Source organism: Arachis stenosperma, chromosome 9, assembly GCF_014773155.1.
Source record: "Arachis stenosperma cultivar V10309 chromosome 9, arast.V10309.gnm1.PFL2, whole genome shotgun sequence".
NCBI classification, from domain to species: domain Eukaryota; kingdom Viridiplantae; phylum Streptophyta; class Magnoliopsida; order Fabales; family Fabaceae; genus Arachis; species Arachis stenosperma.
The window spans coordinates 66,947,054-66,960,722 of record NC_080385.1 but is presented as its reverse complement, the minus strand read 5'-3'; positions in this window follow the sequence as shown (position 1 = coordinate 66,960,722).

Genomic DNA, 13,669 nt, shown 5'->3' with positions numbered 1-13,669 from the left:
ATGCCACATTAAAGTACTCCTCCATATTGTCACAAAGAACATCCTGGTTAGTGTTCAACCCCCTCAAAGTGCACGATAGGAGGAGATCTTTTCGGAAACTCAGAATTTCTTCCAGAAAATTTGGGAGATTAAAAACTATACAAAAACATAACATTATAACTGAGCTCGATGTTTGGCCCCAAAATTTGACATCGATAACAATTTTGATCATAATATAGCTCAATGAAATGACAGTGTCCTCACCTGGTTGTAAGCTGATAATAAGGATTTAGGCAACCGCTGCTGAGGATACCTATACATGAAAACTCTGCAATCGTCACTAAATAACAAATACACCAGGATCAATTGCAGCAAAAAGCCGGTAACATTATACTAACTACCTCAAAAAAAACATATTTGACGAATAGTCACCGTCACCTATTGTGTTGACTAGGTACAGAGGAATAAATTGTGCAAAGTCCAAAATCGGTAGGAACGTGGCCAGGGTCTGATGGAGGATAAATGTCGGTAAACAATTTCTCAATAAAATCGTGTTGCAAGTGTAGTTCTAAACTGACAAATAATCCTCAGTCAACTTTAATTTGTCTGTCACAATGCAATCCAATAAAAATAACTAAAATATTTAAACCTCGGGTGGTCTCTCAAAGAAACTGCAGGAAAGTGTACTTATCATATGTTATGGAAAAGTATTTTTGGGATTTTTTTGAATGATGAACAAGGAATATAAATAACAAGAAAATAAACTAACAACTAAGAAAAGTCCTAGCAAGGGTCGAGAATTAGAATTTCTATCCTCATTATCATCACCAATTACGATTGTAATGGCCTTTTGCTCTCACTTAGTTAACCTCTAACAATTGAAGGAAAGTCAAGTGAGTAAAATCAACTTAAGTTCACAAATCCTAATCAAAGAATAGATTTAGGGAAGCTCAAGCCAACTAGCACCTTTCAATCACCAATCAACAAGAGACTTTGACAATTCAAGAGTCTCCAAATTACTCAATCCAAGCCAAAAACACAAAAATCTATTTTAAAATCCAACCAAGCATTTTATCAAACACTTGGAAGGTACAAAATAGAATCATAGAAAATTAACAAGAAATAGTAAAATCTAAGACTAACAATTGCAAGAAAACAATAACAACAAATTAAAGAAAGTGACAATAAACATAAAATACCTCAAAATGCATTGAAAGGAAATCGAGATCAACAAGGAGTCATGAACAATAAAGCAACAAGGTAAAGGAAACAACATATAAAATTAAGAACGCAAAGAGGTAATAACAAGAAGTTAAAAGAGGAACTTGAATCAAGATAAGAAGTAGAACCTAAACCTAAATAAAATTGAAAATAAAAGAAGAAACCCTAAAACCTAGAGAGAAAAGAGAGCCCTTCTCTCTAGAATCCTCCATCTATCTAAAACTAAAATGTGTGAATGAATGATTGGCCTCTAGCTCTACTCCCCAGCCTCTTGTCTTTATTTTTGAGCTTGAAACTGGGCCCAAAGTAGCCCAAAAATTGCCCCAGCGTATTCCCTTTATTGAGGCACGTGCCACTTGTTACGCATACGCATCAGCCACACATATGTGTCGTTTGAACTCTGCACTGGCCACGCGTACGTGTCAGTTGAAAGATGGCATAATCATGCATATGCTTCAGCCACGTGCACGCATTGGTTCCAGCTTCTCAAATCTTAATTTCTTGTATTCCTTCCACTTTAGCATGCTTCCTCTTCATCCTCCATGCCATTCTAGCCCTATATCTTTGAGATCACTCAATAAATGCATCACGGCATCGAATGGTAATATGAGAGGATTAAATAATTTAAAGGCTTAGGAAGCATGTTTTCAATCATAGCACAAAATTCGGAAGGGAACTTAAAAGCATACAAATTATATGGATAAGTGTGAGTAAAGTTGATAAAATTCACTCGATTCGATTCAAAATAAGTCATAAAATAGTGGCTCATCAAATCTCCCCGCACTTAAACGTTAGCATGCCTTCATGCTAAGTGCAATGGAACCAAAAGAGTGAAGGGAAAATAGTAGGACTTATGCAATGCAACCTATCTATATGAATGCAACCTCATGCTAAATGCTTCTACTTACTTGGTTAAAAGTAAATCAACCTCCAAGAATATATAAATAAGTAGGGCTGAAATAATATGATGATTTAAGAATTACACTGATTCAAATAATAAAATTATGTACAAATAAACTTACAAGGAGAAAGCTCATGAAAGCCGGGAATAAGGAATTGAGCATCGAACCCTCACCGGAAGTGTATCCGCTCTAATCGCTCAAGTGTTTAAGGGTCGATTATCTCAATTACCTACTAATCTTGTTTTCTAAGGCTTGCTCTTCTTCTACCAATCAATATATATTCAATGCATGAATGCACATATCAAGAGGTCTTTTCAAGGGTTGTAATGGGGATAATTTATACGCTTTTTGGCATTGTTTTTAGGTAGCTTTTAATAGGTTTTAATTACTTTTTAGTATATTATTATTAGTTTTTATGCAAAAATCAAATTTCTGGACTTTACTATGAGTTTGTGTGTTTTTTTGTGATTTAAGATATTTTCTAGCTGAAATTGAGGGACCTGAGCAAAAATCTGATTCAGAGGCTGAAAAAAGGACTGCAGATGCTGTTGGATTCTGACCTCCCTGCACTCGAAGTGAATTTTCTGGCGCTACAGAAGCCCAATTGGCGCGCTCTCAATTGTGTTGGAAAGTAGACATCCTGGGCTTTCAAGCAATGTTTAATAGTCCATACTTTGTCCGAGATTTGATGGCTCAAACTGGCGTCCAAACGCCACTCAGAGACCATTTTCTGGAGTAAAACGCCAAAACTGGCACCAAAGCTGGAGTAAAATGCCAGAACTGGCACCCAAACTGGTGTTTAATGCCAGGAATAGTACAAGGACGTGAAAGCTAGGAAGCTCAGCCCAAACACTCACCAAGTGGGCCCCAGAAGTGGATTTATGCACTCTCTGCATCTAGTTACTCATTCTATGTAAACATATGTTACTAGTCTTGTATAAAAACTACTTTTAGAGATTCATTTTGTAACTTATGACATTTTTACATTCCTTATTGTACATTTGACGGCATGAGTCTCTAAACTGCATGGTTGGGGGTGAGGAGCTCTGCTGTGTCTCGATGAATTAATGCAATTACTACTGTTTTCTATTCAATCGCGCTTGCTTCTATTCTAAGATATTCACTCGTACTTCAATGTGATGAATGTGATGATCCGTGACACTCATCACCATTCTCAACTTATGAACGCGTGCCTGACAACCACTTCCGTTCTACCTGCAACAGCTTGAGTGTGTATCTCTTGGGCTCCTAATTCACGAGTTTGATTGTCTCTCTTGACAATAGAGCATTCAATTCCGTGAGATCAGAACCTTCGTGGTAGAGGCTAGAATCAATTAGCAACATTCCTGAGATCCAGAAAGTCTAAACCTTGTCTATGGTATTCCGAGTAGGATCTGGGAAGGGATGACTGTGACGAGCTTCAAACTCACAATTGTTGGGTGTAGTGACAGTGTGCAAAAGGATCAATGGATCTTATTCCAACACAAGGGAGGACCGATAGATGATTAGCCATGTACATGGACCATTTTCACTGAGAGGTCAGATGGTAGCCATTGACAATGGTGATCCACCAACATACAGCTTGCCATAGAAGGAGCCTTGTGTGTTTGAAGAAGAAGGCAATAGAAAAGCAGAGATTTAGAGGGCAAAGCATCTCTGAAACCTCAACCTGTTCTCCATTATTGCATAACAAGTATTGTTAATTCCATGCTCTTTTATTTTTTACAAATAAAACTAAGAATTATTATTGATATTCTGACTAAGAATAATAAGATAACCATAGCTTTCTTCAAGCCGGCAATCTCCATGGGATCGACCCTTACTCACAAAAGGTATTACTTGGACGACCCAGTGCACTTGCTGGTTAGTTGTGCGAATTTGTAAAGTGTGATTGCAAATTTCGTGCACCAAGTTTTTGGTGCCGTTGCTGGGGATTGTTCGAGTTTGGACAACTGACGGTTCATCTTGTTGCTTAGATTAGGAATAATTTATTTTTGTTGGTTTAGAGTCACTAAGTTTGAGTCTTTTATTTTTCTTTTTAAAAATCTTTCAAAAATCTTGTTTTTCTTTATTAATCTTTAATTTTTCTTTGAGTTTAGTTTCATGTTTTAAGTTTGGTGTCAATTGCATGCTCATTTTGTTCTTCATATTTTCGAGTTTTGTGTCCCTTGTTTGATCTTTAGTTTTTCTTGTTTTGTGTCTTTCCTTATTTTTCTTGTGTATTTTCGAATTATGAGTGTCCCAAGTATAAAAATTTTTAAGTTTGGTGTCCTTTGTGTTTTTCTTTTCCAAAAAATTTCCAAAATTTGTTCTTGGTGTTCATCTTGATCTTCAAAGTGTTCTTGGTGTTCATCTTGACATTCAAAGTTTTCTTGTTTGTTTTCTTTGTTTTGATCTTAAAATTCTAAGTTTGGTGTCATTTTATTGTTTTTCTCTTTCCTCATTCAATTCAAAAAAAAAATCTTTTCCTTTAATTCCTCATAAAATTTCAGATCCCTTGGGTTGACTTGGTCAAAATTTTTAAAATCATATCTTTTTCAAAAAATTTTTTAAAATCATATCTTTTTTAAAACTTCCTAACCACCTTCTCTCTCCTCATTTTTTTCGAAAATCCTCATTAAAAAATATCATAAAAGAATAAAACTTTTAGTCCACATCATCTCCCTTTCTCTATCATGGACCTAAGTGGAAATGAACAGTCCAAAAGGACTCTGGGGTCATATGCTAACCCCACTATTGCTTCGTATGGGGGTAGTATCTGTATACCCCCCATCAAAGCTAGCAATTTTGAGCTACACCCCCAGCTCATTATCATGGTGCAGCAAAATTGCCAGTATTCTGGTCTTCCACTGGAAGAACCTACTGAGTTTTTAGCACAGTTCTTACAAAGCATAAGAACATAGAAACAGTTATCAAACAAATTCCTAAATCAATATTTCCCTCCAAAAAGGATGACACAGCTAAGGTTGGACATCCAAGGCTTTAAACAAGAAGGTTGGACATCCAAGGCTTTAAACAAGAGGATAATGAATCCCTTTATGATGCTTGGGAGAGGTATAGAGAGATACTAAGGAAATGTCCCTCTGAAATGTTTTCAGAATGGGTGCAGTTAGACATCTTATACTACGGGCTTACAGAAAAAGTCCAGACATCTCTAGACCGCTCAACTGGTGGATCTATACACATGAGAAAGACAATTAAAGAGGCTCAAGAGCTCATTGATACAGTTGCTAGAAATCAGCATCTATATTTAAATAGTGAATCTTCCATGAAAGAAGAAGTTAAAGTAGTATCCACTGAACTTAATCCTCCAGAACAGGTTGCTGAACTCAACCAGCAAATACTCCTTCTAACAAAATAGTTAGCAGAATTCAAAGAAATGTTACAAGATACTAAAAATGCTAACAAAAATATGGAGGCACAATTGGATCAGACAAGACAGTAGTTATCTAAACAAATAACAGAAGAGTGCCAAGCTGTTCAACTAAGGAGTGGAAAGACATTGAATATCTCAACTTAAAGCAGCAAAAAGCCAAGAAAGGAACACCTGACAGAGGATGACCAATTCACTGCCCAAAATCCCTCTGAGGACAGTAAGATCCTGGAGAGGAATGATTCTGGCGTTCAAACGCCAGAAAAGGGCAGCAACTGATGCACAAAAACTTGTCTCTCAACAAATTTCACTTTGGCAAGTATATCGAATTGTCGTCAAGTAAAAACTCACAATAGAGTGAGGTCGAATTCCACAGGGATTGATTGGTCAAGCAACTTTAATTAGAGGAATGTTCTAATTGAGCTAAGCAGAAGTTGAGTTGATAATTGCAGAAAATTAAATGGCGGGAAAGCAAATGATAGAAAATGTAAATGCTGGAAATAAATGGCGGAATGTAAATTGCAGAAAGTAAATTGTAGAATCTTAAATATGGATTTGGGGAGATGAACATAAAAGTAAATGATAGAAGGTAAAGAGAATGGGTAAGATCAGAAATGGGGGAATCATTGGGCTTAGGAGATGTTGCATTCTCTGGATCAAGTTCATTCTCATCTCTTCCTCAATCAATGCATTCATTGATCTCTTTGGAAATCTTAAGTGATTGGATCCCAATTCCTTGGCAACCCAATCTCTCTAAGCTTGAACAATTGCCCAATTCCTTAATTTAATTGCTCATGGGAAGAGATGAAGTAAGGTCACTGATTATACCACATGTATTTCCAAATCAAAGTGTTGGTAGGATTATATGTCACTATATCCATCCAAACCTCAATTTGGTCCAACATGAAAAAGCAATTATAGCATGATCTCCTCATCCCTTTTCCAAGGCTCAGAGTAGATCCAATTATGGAGAGTTTCTTTTCCAAGACAAAAAACCAATTGATTTAAGATCGAAAGCTTTCTAGTAAATCAAGAGAAAAGAAAGAGGAAGAAGAATAAAAACTATAATTGATCCATCAAATTACAACAGATCTCTTTAACCCAATGAAAAGGGGTTTATTTGTTCATAGCTCTGAAAATGGAAGATGATAGAGAAGAGTGCATTCTCCAGTAAACTAGAATTTATAGGAAAAGTAAATATACAGAATGTAGTTCCCAAAAATGCCAAGCCTTGTCTCTAGTTCAAAACTACTTCCTATATATACTACTCTTCTGATCTTCTAGTTACCTCTTCAAGTCTTGGATATGGGCCCTTGATCTTTAGTTGAAGCAGTTACAGTCTTCAGTGGGCTCAGCTTTGCTTGCAGAAAGAATGTGTGTCAGGCATGGTAGGACGTTAGTTAGAATGTTAGTGGCGTTAACGTTAAGTTTAAACATGGGTTCAAAAGCGTTAGTGACGATAACTTTGTTATTAATGTTCCAAACCAGTTGATCCACGTTAACATTCAATGTTAGTGGTACTAACGTGACCACTAACGTAGCCTCTTAGCCATTCACAATCGTTATTGGCACTCACTTTTACCAATAATGCTACTCCTTGTCCCTCTTTCCCACGTTAATGATCCACGTTAGTGTAACTAACGTGGCCCTTAACGTGGGTATGCCAAAGCTCGAGGGCGTTAGTGACACTCACCTTTGTCACTAACGCTTCAAAACGCCCCTTCTTTCCACGTTAGTACCTCACGTTAATGGCATTAACGTGACCACTAACGTGGTTGTGCTTGCCATATCCAACGTTAGTGACAAAGGTTAGTGTTACTAACATTGACCCATCATTCATTGCTCCACGTTACCATTCACGTTAGTGGTCTTAACGTGACCACTAACGTAGGCAATCTTGGCCTGATCCAGCGTTAGTGACCAAGGTGAGTGTCACTAATGTTGGTGGTGGACGAAATTGTGATCCGTACTCTTTGTACTTGTATGAAATAATTATAATGGCTTTTTGCTATGTGTGGACACAACTCCATTCAACTAACCAGCAAGTGTATTGAGTCATCCAAGTAATAAACCTTACGTAAGTAAGGGTCGATTCCACAGAGATTGTTGGTATGAAGCAAGCTATGGTCATCTTGTAAATCTCAGTCAGGCGGATAGTAATTGATTATGGATTTTCGAAAATTAATAATAAATAATAAACATAAAATAAAGATAAAGTTACTCATGTAATCCAATGATGTGGATTTCAGATAGGCGTATGGAGATGCTGTGCTCCTCCTGAATCTCTGCTTTCCTACTTCTTCCTTCTAATCTTTCATCACTCCTTTCTATGGCAAGCTATATGTAGGGCATCACCGTTGTCAATGGCTACATCCATCCTCTCAGTGAAAAAGGTCCAAATGCTCTGTCACAGCACGGCTAATCATCTGTCGGTTCTCAATCAGGTTGGAATAGAATCCCTTGATTCTTTTGCGTCTGTTACTAACGCCCAGCCTTCAGGAGTTTGAAGCTCGTCACTGTCATTCAATCTCAGAATCCTACTCGGAATACCATAGACAAGGTTTAGACTTTCCGGATTCTCATGAATGCCGCCATCAATTCTAGCTTATACCACGAAGATTCTGATTAAGGAATCCAAGAGACATGCGCCCGGCCTAAGGTAGAACGGAAGTGGTTGTCAGTCACGCGCGTTCATAGTTGAGAATGATAATGAGTGTCACGGATCATCACATTCATCAAGTTGAAGTGCAATGAATATCTTAGAACAGGAATAAATGAAATTTATAGGAAAAGAGTTGTAATTGCATTGAATACTTGAGGTACAGCAGAGCTCCACACCCTTAATCTATGGTGTGTAGAAACTCCACCGTTGAAAATACATAAGTGAAAGGTTCAGGCATGGCCGAATGGCCAGCCTCCCAAAACGTGGTCAATAGCCTCCTAAGATGAAGAATAAAACAAAACTGAGACCAAAGATGTCTAATACAATAGTAATTTATCCTATTTATACTAGACTAGCTAATAGGGTTTACATGAGTATGTAATTGATGCATAAATCCAATTCCGGGGCCAACTTGGTGTGTGTTTAGGCTGAGCTTGATCTATCCACGAGCTGAGGCTTCTTTTGGAGTTGAACGCCAAGTTGTAACGTGTTTTGGGCGTTCAACTCCGGGTCGTGACGTGTTTCTGGCGTTTTACTCCAGACAGCAACATGGAACTGGCGTTGAGCGCCAGTTTATGTCGTCAATTACCGAATAAAGTATGGACTATTATATATTGCTGGAAAGCTCTGGATGTCTACTTTCTAACGCCGTTGAGAGCGCGCCATTTGGAGTTCTGTAGCTCCAGAAAATCTATTTCGAGTGCAGGGAGGTCAGATTCCAACAGCATCAGCAGTCCTTTGTCAGCCTCCTATCAGAGTTTTGCTCAAGTCCCTCAATTTCAGCCAGAAATTATCTGAAATCACAAAAAAACACACAAACTCATAGTAAAGTCCAGAAATGTGAATTTAACATAAAAACTAATGAAAACATCCCTAAAAGTAGCTTAAACTTACTAAAAACTACCTAAAAACAATGCCAAAAAGCGTATAAATTATCCGCTCATCACAACACCAAACTTAAATTGTTGCTTGTCCCCAAGCAACTGAAAATCAAATAGGATAAAAGGAAGAGAAAATACTATAAATTCCAAAATATCAATGAATATTAATTCTAATTAGATGAGCGGGACTTGTAGCTTTTTGCTTCTGAACATTTTTGGCATCTCACTTTTTCCTTTGAAGTCTAGGATGATTGGCTTCTCTAGGAACTTAGAATTTTGGATAGTGTTATTGATTCTCCTAGTTAAGTGTGTTGATTCTTGAACACAGCTACTTTTATGAGTCTTGACCGTGGCCCTAAGCATTTTGTTTTCCAGTATTACCACCGGATACATAAATGCCACAGACACATGACTGGGTGAACCTTTTCAGATTGTGACTCAGCTTTGCTAAAGTCCCCAGTTAGAGGTGTCCAGAGCTCTTAAGCACGCTCTTTTGCTTTGGATCACGACTTTAACCACTCAGTCTCAAGCTTTTCACTTGGACCTGCATGCCACAAGCACATGGTTAGGGACAGCTTGAATTAGCCGCTTAGGCCTGGATTTTATTTCCTTGGGCCCTCCTATCCATTGATGCTCAAAGCCTTGGATCCTTTTTACCCTTGCCTTTTGTTTTTAAGGGCTATTGGCTTTTTCTGATTGCTTTTTCTTTTTCTTTCTAAATTTTTTTTCTCGCCAATATTTTTTTTCGCAAGCTTTTGCTTTTTCACTGCTTTTTCTTGCTTCAAGAATCAATTTTATGATTTTTCAGATCACCAATAACATTTCTCTTATTCATCATTCTTTCAAGAGCCAACAATTTTAACATTCATAAACAACAAGATCAAAATTATGCACTGTTCAAGCATTCATTCAGAAAACAAAAAGTATTGTCACCACATCAATATAATTAAACTAAATTCAAGGATAAATTCAAAATTCATGTACTTATTGTTCTTTTGAATTAAAAACATTTTTCATTTAAGAGAGGTGAAAGATTAATGGAATTATTCATAACTTTAAGACATAGTTACTAAACACTAATGATCATGAAGTAGAGACACAAAACATAGATAAACATATAATATAAAAACCGAACAGCAGAAAAGTAAGAACAAGGAATGAATCCACCTTAGTGGCGTCTTTTTCTTGAAGGACCAACAATGTCCTTAAGCTCTTCTATGTCCCTTCCTTGCCTTTGTTGCTTCTCCCTCATTGCTCTTTGATCTTCTCTTATTTCATGGAGAATGACGGAGTGCTCATGATGTTCCACCCTTTATTGTTCCACATTGTAACTTAAATCTTCTAGGGAAGTGTTGAGTTGTTCCCAATAGTTGTTGGGAGGAAAGTGCATCCCTTGAGGCATCTCAGGGATTTCTTGATGATGAGCTTCCTCATGCATCTCTTGAGATCCGTGGAGGGTCTCTCTTGCTTGCTCCATCCTCTTCTTGGTGATGGGCTTATCCTCTTCAATGAGGATGTCTCCTTCTATGATAACTCCAGCTGAGTAACATAGATGGCAAATAAGATGAGGAAAAGCTAGCCTTGCCATGGTGGAGGGCTTTTCGGCTATTTTGTAGAATTCATGGGAGATGACTTCATGAACTTCTACTTCCTCTCCAATCATGATGCTATGAATCATGATGGCCCGATCCACAGTAACTTCAGATCGGTTGCTAGTGGGGATGATGGAACGTTGAATGAACTCTAACCATCCTCAAGCCACAGGCTTGAGGTCTAGTCTTCTTAGTTGAACCGGATTGCCTTTGGAGTCTCTTTTCCATTGAGCTCCTTCCACACATATGTCCATAAGGACTTAGTCCAACCTTTGATTAAAGTTGACCCTTCTAGTGTAGGGGCGTTCATCTCCTTGCATCATGGGCAAGTGGAATGCCAACCTCACATTTTCCGGACTAAAATCTAAGTATTTCCCCCGAACCATTGTGAGATAATTCTTTGGACTCGGATTCACACTTTGATCATGGTTCCTAGTGATCCATGCATTGGTATAGAACTCTTGAACCATTAAAATTCTGACTTGTTGCATGGGGTTGGTTAGGACTTCCCAACCTCTTCTTCGGATTTCATGTCGGATCTCCGGATACTCATTTTTCTTGAGTTTGAAAGGGACCTCAGGGATCACCTTCTTCTTTGCCACAACATCATAGAAGTGGTATTGATGGCTTTTGGAGATGAATCTTTCCATCTCCCATGACTCGGAGGTGGAAGCTTTTGTCTTCCCTTTTCCTTTTCTAGAGGATTCTCTGGCCTTAGGTGCCATTGATGGTAATGGAAAAACAAAAAGATTATGCTTTGACCACACCAAACTTAAAATATTGCTCACCCTCGAGCAAGAGAAGAAAGAAGAGAAGAAGTAGAAGAAGAAAATATAGGGAGGGGAGTGGGTGTAGTTTCGGTCATTTAGGGTGGGTTCGGGTGGGAAAGATTTTTGAATTTTGAAGGTCGGTGGGGTTTATGGGAAAGAGTGGATGGATGGGAGTGGTGAAGGGGGTAATTAGGAAGAGAGATTGAAGTTGTTGGGAAGTATGTTTATTGGAAAGAGAGAATGAATGTTGAGAAGAGGGGAGAATATGTTAGGTGAGGATCCTGTGGGGTCCACAGATCCTGAGATGATCCTGTGGGGTCCACAGATCCTGAGGTGTCAAGGATTTACATCCCTGTACCAATTAGGCATGTAAAATGCCTTTGCATACCATTCTGGCGTTTAAATGCCGAGGTGATGCACGTTCTGGGCATTCAACGCCCAGATGCAGCATGTTTCTGGCGTTGAACACCAGTTCCATGCTTGTTGCTGGCGTTCAGCGCCAGCTTTTCTCAGGGTACATTCCTGGCGTTCAAACGCCTGGATGTTGCTTGTTTCTGGCGTTCAGTGCCAGATTCATGCTCTGTTCTGGCGTTGAACGCCAGTCAGATGCTCCTTACTGGTGTTGAACGCCAGTATGTCCTCCCTCCAGGGTGTGATTTTTCTTCTACTGTTTTTGATTCTGTTTTTAATTTTTATATTTTTTTCGTGACTCCACATGATCATGCACCTAATAAAACATAAAAGACCAATAAAAAAATAAAATTAGATAAAAATTGGGTTGCCTCCCAATAAGCGCTTCTTTAATGTCAATAGCTTGACAGTGGGCTCTCATGGAGCCACACAGGTGATCAGGTCAATGTTGTAAACTTCCAACACCAAACTTAGAGTTTGGACATGGGGTCTTAACACCAAACTTAGTGTTTGGTTGTGGCCTCCCAACACCAAACTTAGAGTTTGACTGTGGGGGCTCTGTTTGACTCTGTACTGAGAGAAGCTCTTCATGCTTACTCTCTTTTGTCACAGAGGGATGGCCATGTGCCTTAAACACAAGGTAGTCCCCATTCAATTAAAGGACTAATTCACCTCTGTTAACATCTATCACAGCTCCTGCTGTGGCTAGGAAAGGTCTTCCAAGGATGATGCACTCATCCTCTTCCTTCCTAATGTCTAAGATTATGAAATCAGCAGGGATGTAAAGGCCTTCAACCTTTACTAACACGTCCTCTACTAATCCATAAGCTTGTCTTAATGACTTGTCTGCCAATTGTAATGAGAACAAGGCAGGTTGTACCTCAATGATCCCCAGCTTTTCCATTACAGAGAGTGGCATAAGATTTATTCCTGACCCTAGATCACACAGAGCTTTTTCAAAGGTCATGGTGCCTATGGTACAAGGTATTAGAAATTTGCCAGGATCTTGTCTCTTTTGAGGTAAAATTTGCTGAATCCAGGTATCTAGTTCACTAATGAGCAAGGGAGGTTTACTTTCCCAAGTCTCATTACCAAACAACTTGGCATTCAGCTTCATGATAGCTCCTAAATATTGAGCAACTTGCTCTCCAGTCACATCTTCATCCACTTCAGAGGAAGAATAGTCTTCAGAGCACATGAATGGCAGAAAGAGATTTAATGGAATCTCTATGGTCTCTATATGAGCCTCAGATTCCTTTGGATCCTTAATAGGAAACTCTTTCTTGCTTGAGAGACGTCCCAGGAGGTCCTCCTCACTAGGATTTTCGTCCTTCTCCTCCCTTGTGCATTCGGCCATATTGATCACATCAATGGCCTTGCACTCTCCTTTTGGATTCTCTTCTGTATTGCTTGGGAGAATACTGGGAGGAGTTTCAATGACTTTCTTACTCAACTGGCCCACTTGTGCCTCCAGATTTCTAATAGAGGATCTTGTTTCACTCATGAAACTTAAAGTGGCTTTTGATAGATCAGAGACTAAGTTTGCTAAATTAGAGGGGCTCTGTTCAGAATTTTCTGTCTGTTGCTGAGAAGATGATGGAAAAGGCTTGTTATTACTGAACCTATTTCTTTCACCATTATTAAAGCCTTCTTGAGGCTTTTGTTGATCCTTCCATGAGAAATTTGGATGATTTCTCCATGATGAGTTATAGGTATTTCCATAAGGTTCACCCATGTAATTAACCTCTGCCATTGCAGGGTTCTCAGGATCATAAGCTTTTTCAGAAGCTGCCTCTTTAGTACTGTTGGATGCATTTTGCCATCCATTCAGACTTTGAGAGATCATGTTGACTTGCTGAGTCAACACTTTGTTCTGAG